Source organism: Falco naumanni, chromosome 7 (assembly GCF_017639655.2).
Source record: "Falco naumanni isolate bFalNau1 chromosome 7, bFalNau1.pat, whole genome shotgun sequence".
NCBI lineage: Eukaryota > Metazoa > Chordata > Aves > Falconiformes > Falconidae > Falco > Falco naumanni.
The window spans coordinates 33228840-33235710 of NC_054060.1; positions in this window are offsets into that span (position 1 = coordinate 33228840).

Here is a 6871-nt window from a genome sequence, read left to right on the forward strand (position 1 = left end):
GAACCTTTCCAGGAGCAGGTTGAGTTCACTAACCTGGCAGAAATATATTACAAGCCGTATATCCTTGCCAAGGCATACAATCGTCTGAGGAGGGCACACGCCTGGTCTGTAGGCAGGACTGCTTTTTCACCCTCTTTCTGTTTTTCTATAGGGTCTGGTAGCCTGTTCTGCAGCAAGAGATCAAATGTTTTTGGTTAGTCTTCCTCACGTCCACCCTCGACCCATTCAATTATCTCCTTCTGGCCACACACAGCCCCTCAGGTGACTTAAATGTTGCCCTTTCTAATTTCCCATCGCTGCCGCCTTCGTCCCCTCATCACTCTCCAGCACCATGCCTTTTCCCCACCCCTGCAGGGTAATTTGAGGGGTGGGTAACCAAGAACTTACTGTCAAGGAAGAGTCTGTTTAACCAGGTTTGGTTAACCCTAGTGTGTTAAGCACATGAAAATATGGGATTTACGTGTCCTTGCCTTCCATCCTCTGCCCTGTGGTACCGCTTTATCCACCAACACAGCCTTGCCTACCTGCTTTTCCTCTTATTTCTGATTAAAAACCAAGCAGAGAGATTAGACCTGTGTATCCCAACCTTCTCTTGCCTCATTTCTATGTAAAACTCTTATCAGACAAACCAGCAAGCCCAAACCGCTGCTGCTGCAGATTATTCACCGAACACATACGGGCTGGATCGTGCAGGCAGCAGTGGAGCAGACTCCCAGCAGAATCCAGACACACCACAGATACTCCAGATCTTCAGAAAACAGCCTGGTAATACTTGTCAAACTAGATAAGAGCAGTGTGGGGCACAGCTGTAGGAGCCAGCAGCCTGTAAAGCAGTTAGAAGCTTTACAGAGCCTTTCACAAGGTGGGGGGAAATCTTGAACTGAGATACATTTTGTCTTTCAAAGGTACCCAGACATTAACATGGAGCAAAACCTGTTTACTCTGAACAAAATGTTTCTCTTGAAAAGACAAATCCTTTGTACCGGGTCCATATCCTGAGATTTTTGAGTGACCATCGTGAATCCAGAGCAAGGACATGGGAAAGTCTGAAGCCCTCCAGCACCGTGTTCAGGTGTTCAGAGCCAAACTGATGCTGGTGTGCTTGTGGTCAAAGGAGTCAAACAAGCCTAAATCAACCAAATTAAACACGTAAGCCTGTGATAAACAACAGTTTAAAAATTCACTCATACATCTGCAGTAAGCCAAGCAGTCAGAGACCAGCAAACACATAGCGCTTTGTCTGAGAACTGCAACTTTCCCTTAGCCTCTAAATTAAAAAAAAATATATATATATAACTTCCTATTCATTTCCAAGCAAGTTGTGCTGGTCTACGGAAAACTGGGCTGTGAGCACCATTTAAATCATGCATAGCCTGAGGTTTAGGAAAGGGGGTTTTAGCTTTCGTTCACTGCGTAAAGCCAGGCGTGTGCAGGGGTAAGAGGGCCTGGGTTTAGTGCAGCACCACGGTTTTACACAGATTTTTGCATATGAAATTCAGCTTGCCAAATGTACTAGGAGACCAGCAGATTTCTAAAGGAGATTTGACTTCCCATGAAGAGGATCTGCACATTTATCCACACTTGATACTTGTATGGTGAAAATAACCCACCAAACTCCCCTTTTTATTCACCTTCATACGCTTCTTCATGCTGCCTTTTGAAACCAACCCTATTCCCGATACCTGCGTCAATGCCTTCGCTGCCCAGGTCTGCAGGCACCTCAGTGAAACTTCTTGCTGGCCAACACAAGAAATGGGGCAAATGGCCAATACCCAGCTGTACAACTGCAGCTGTAGTTTCATGGCCAGGAAGTCCTTCTGCCGTCAGTGCTGGGTAAGGGGGAGCAGCACCCCAAGGCAGGATTACAGCCAGGTAGGCTGTGGGGGCAGCAGGGCCTTAGAAGGGCTAACTAAAGCTGTTGCCCATTCCAGAAAGGTTTCAGAGAGCTGCCCAGGCTCAGACAGCACTTGATGTAGCTTCTGTTTCAGGTGACCACTAAAGGATGGTTTGCTGTGTTACTGTTTTGTTAGCAAGAACTTACCGTCGTTCTTCATTTTTTGCTGAAGTCCTAATTATAAAGAAAAACATGGTTTGTTTGGTGAAGTGAGGTGGTCTAAACCTCAAGCCTCATCTGAGTCACAGGAGTCAGAGGCCCCATCCTGTGTCAGGACCAGCTTTAAGGATTAATCCCTGTAGCTGCACAAAGTCCCCAGCAAAACCAGCTTTGGCGCAGGTCCATGAGATCAGGCTTCTGTAACGACTAAGCACCAAATCAAATCCTTGCTTTCTGTTTCTTCCATGCATTTCCCCCACCAACATATGACCCGGTGTTCTAAGCAAGCTAACGCTAGCTGAAGACATTCTTTCTTGCACAGAGATAAGAACAGTGCGGAGGATGAAAATTGCAGGTTTCCTGAGGATACACACCCACAGTGTATCCCAAGCCTCCTGTACGTACAAGACTCAGACAATCCACATCCTCCAAGGTATGACAGCGCTCACCACCAAAGCAGCAGCAGTTCTGATCTCCAGAATTCATGTATCCAAAGGATGCCAGCGCACCCAGACTCTCCTGCCTCAGTTTCTTCTTCTTCTCCCTGGGGAGCGCAGCTCTCTGGTAACCTGTCCTAGAGCTGTTGTCCAATGCTGACCACATCTAAGTGAACACACAACCATGCTCTTTGCTCACGGATGAGGTGGGGTGGGTGCGCTGCCTTGCCTGCAGGAACGCAGTCCCCGCACAGCGGCAGCAAGAGCTTCCCAAAGCACAGCAACACGGCAGGGAACGCTGCAGGAGCAGCTCGGTGTACAACAGCCCCAGAAATACTGCTAGATTTCTGATGCACACTAACAGAAGATAGTTTCGAGGCTGGATACAATCGGAAGAAACCTCAGAAAATTATCTTTGATTTTCAAGGATCAGAAATTTGCAGCTTAAAGAAATTTAAATCCCCCTGGAAAATATTTACCAAGGAAAACTTACAATACTATATTCTTTCAATGTTAAAACAGGTTGAAAACTAAAAGTCTACAAAGCTCAAACAGGAGTGGCAGAGGGATGAAGTTGGCAAAAGATCTTTAAAAAGATATTTTTAAAATGTTTTTCCAAATCTTTGATTTTTATTTCCATGCTTGGAAGAATTTACTAAGCTCTTTAGCTGATGAGCAAAAAACAGGAGAAGTAATTTCCAGGATCTGTGAAAGAAAAAGGGTTCTTTCTGTAGGTTTCAAAATGTTCCTGAGATTTTGACACTGGAAAAGTGTTCAGAGCGCACTTCTTCCAAAGGACTTTCCAAGAACACATAGTTTACTGCCCAATAATAGCACAGAGCATTACCACATTCCTATTAAGAGATAGACAATCTATTTCTACACAGACAGAGCCAAAACACAGAAGTTTTACATCTCAGTAAACGTATTTTTGGCATATTTTCATAAAGGTACAGAGGATGGAGTATACTGAGACTATACAGCAGTCTCTTTAACTTTGCCCATTGCAAGGTAGCACCTATACAGATGCCTTCTACATATTGCATTTGTCAGCTTATACATGAAACTGTCCAAGTGATTGTTGGTTCATTGACAGCCCAGAGATGGCCAGCTTTTCAATTTTCATTTCAATAAACCAAAAAACCCCCAAGGAGAACACTTTCTCTTTTTAATCATACCCAGCCCTGTTTTCTGTAATGAAGAACTTCTTTTCCAGCCCCAAGAGAGCAATTTTTTGAATGTCACTTTCCGATAGCAAGATACAAATCTCTATTTGCAGAAAAGGACTCCGACTGTCATTTGCAGCTTGAACCACTTCCCAATTTATTTACTTTTTTAAGGCTGTTTACAATTTCAGACAGCCCAGCTCACTCATCCCCATCAAGCTTGGTTTAGAGCTGCAAAAACGCACTCTGTGCCAGCAGCAAGAGAGACTCTGGACCTAAGGCAACCAAAAGGCTTCTGGATCAAGTCATCTGTGTAAAATACAGGGAAGGGGAAAAAAATTTAACACAAGTATCACATTTTCTGGGGAATTGTATCACTGAACAGGCAGCACTAGCTATGTATGGTGCAAGCCCTTAATTAGGCAAAGGCACCTTCACACACCTGAAATTACCATTCATTCCCTGGAAAGGTGCTGGACCCTCAGACCAGCGTATCACTGCTTGGAGAAGGGAGAGGAGAAAGGACATCCTTCATTTGGCTGAAGAGCAGCTGGCTTTCTTCTTAATATAATTAGCTCCTCCAGCAAGCCCTTACGCTTTCAGTCAGTGAGGCTGAAGCACACAGCACAATTCAGAAGTGACACATCAACCACTTTCATGAAACTCAGAGGGCTCATTTGTTTGTTCTTTCCAACACTAAACGCTAATTTTGATTTAGACTAAGAACCTTTCCCAGTGCAACCATCCCTTGGGAGGGGGCCGTGGCAACACGAGAGTTTTCAATTAGTTATCTGCTCTAAATTACTCATGGAAAGGAGTGCGTTCACAGGGACAGAACATGTATTTTCAAAGTCCTGTCTGGGTGGGGGCTGCACAGCTAACAGTCTTGTCCCTCTCCTTTATAGTATCAGTAATAACTCTAGCTTTGCGTAAACCTTTCTTATTTTAGCAAAGCTGCTCAGTCACCTACTTTTTCAACCTTCATCTTTATTGGCATTCTACAAACAGAAAAGGAAGCAGCAGGTGGCATCCTATTGTAAACAGAAAGAAGAAAGTAGAAACCACTTACTATGAAGCTGCCATATCACATCAGTAGCCACTACCTCCTCTTCATCAGCTGCTCCCACTCTCCAGCAGCTGGAGAGATGCAATCACTTCTGAAATTATTTTTCCTGCTTTTGCATTTTTTTTTTTTTTTTTTTTAAGAAAACTCTTAAAACTCAAGGCATTGGCTGGTATAAAAAAATGGGAAAAACATCTATCAGAAAAGTTAAAAAACATTTTGGAAAACTCTTTTTGTTGTTCTTTGGATTAAGTTTTGATTTCTGGAGAATTTCTGAGGTCCAAAATGGAACTTCTTGTTGATGTAGAGGTAGAATTTAAATCTGTACCTCACACCTGGAGATTAGTGTTCCAGCTACCTGCAAGAATGGCTAAAAACCTGGAGAATCATTCGTTCTCCATCCCTGCTTAAAGGAAGTAAAATAATGTGATTTAACAACCCCCCCCAGGGAACTTAAAATTTCTGAAAAAGTTGTATTAAAATTTTTCCGTATGTTGTTCCAACTCCTCAGGTCTTTTAAAACCAAGAAAATATCATTATTTCCTACTCAATCACCTAAACATCAAGGAATAATCAACCTAAGACCTGTGTGTAACACAAACATACATGACGAAAGCACACAGTGACCTGCCCTCGAGCTTTGGTAGAGAACTATGCAGACCATAAACCACATGCTGGATTTGACCATTTTCCTGTCTTACGTAGCTAAAGAAAGATCAATAGGCATTGCTGGCAGGGAGACTAAGGAGATGTTTCTTTTATTTAGCTGTGTTTTCCAAATGGTAACAGATGTTCAGTGAAGGAAGTAAGAAAACAATTGTATTTCAGCAATGGATCACCCCAAACGCAATCCTAGCAAGGTGCAAGAACTGATCATCATTTAACGAGGCATGTTAGAAACATCCAAGGTCAGGAAACACTTCTTAGTTGTAACAGGGTACTGCAACTTATCTCGGACTGTGCAGGAGGAAAGACCCCTGGCCTGGTAGGAAAATGCATAGAAAAGTCTATTTATCCCCAGGGCAGCTTTCCCGGCACTGCACTGAAGCACAGGAATATTACAGAACAAAAGCACTGCTTCTACAGAGCTCCAGATACAAAGGCTACAAATCAAGAGCCTTTTCTGCCTCTAAGGCCTGCGAAGTTGGAACGCAGCCTCTGTGAGCTGCCTGCGGTAGCATCGCTCTGTCCTACACTCGTACCCTGGCTCAGACCCAAGAGCCCATACAGTCCAGTTGCTGAAGTACTGGCTCTAAAATAGGAATACAGGAAGAGTTGCCACAAGGAGATGTCTTGGGAAAAGGAAGGATGTGGCAAGTATACACAGCAGGTGATGTTTCACTCAGTGGTCTCCCAGCTGTTGAGGCATTTTCAGCTCTGGAAGCTTCCCGAGCCTCATATGGTTTGTACACTTAGCACCCCTGAACAGATCCCCCTTTCAAGCGTTTGCTCAGTCTCCCCTTGAATCCACAGAAACTGCAGGCATCCGCAACTGCCTCTGCAGAGGGCTCACACAGACCTCACTGAAGGGGGTCTGTCCTCCTGTGGAGGACATCAAGTTAAGAAGATCAATACCTTACCTATTCTACACTCTTTTGAATTTCACTTTTTTACCTTACCACCCTTAAGCATCACAACGAACAGCAATGATCAAGAGTAAAGTGTAGTCATAGTCCCATCCTCCCCACAGGGGGCCAGACAGCAGTAGAAGGGTAAAAGCCTCCACTTCTTTACCAAAAACCTTTCTGCATAGAGACATTTCTCTTTTCCCTGTACAAGTCATAGCTCAGGATCCCTCTGCACCGCATATTTAAAGAAATCACGGATTTTAAAGTGTGCATTGGTGGGCAACACACAAACCACTCAATTCCTAAAAATATTACCTAACCAGTCTTGTGTAGTCTGGACTAGCTATGAGAAAAATGCTTCTTGTAATTTCACAGTAAAAGAAATGTTAGGCTTCTCCGAATCTATTTTAGCCCATGCATACTAACAAGATATAGCAAGGCTATAAATACCCTGCAGTGCAAGACAGGGAAAATAATTTAACCCTTATCCTGTACAGATTTCAATACTTGGAGAAATCAGAGGATTAAAAAAAAAAGCAGCAGAGCTGTTAAGCACTGGTTTATGACAGGGTAAAAAAGTTACA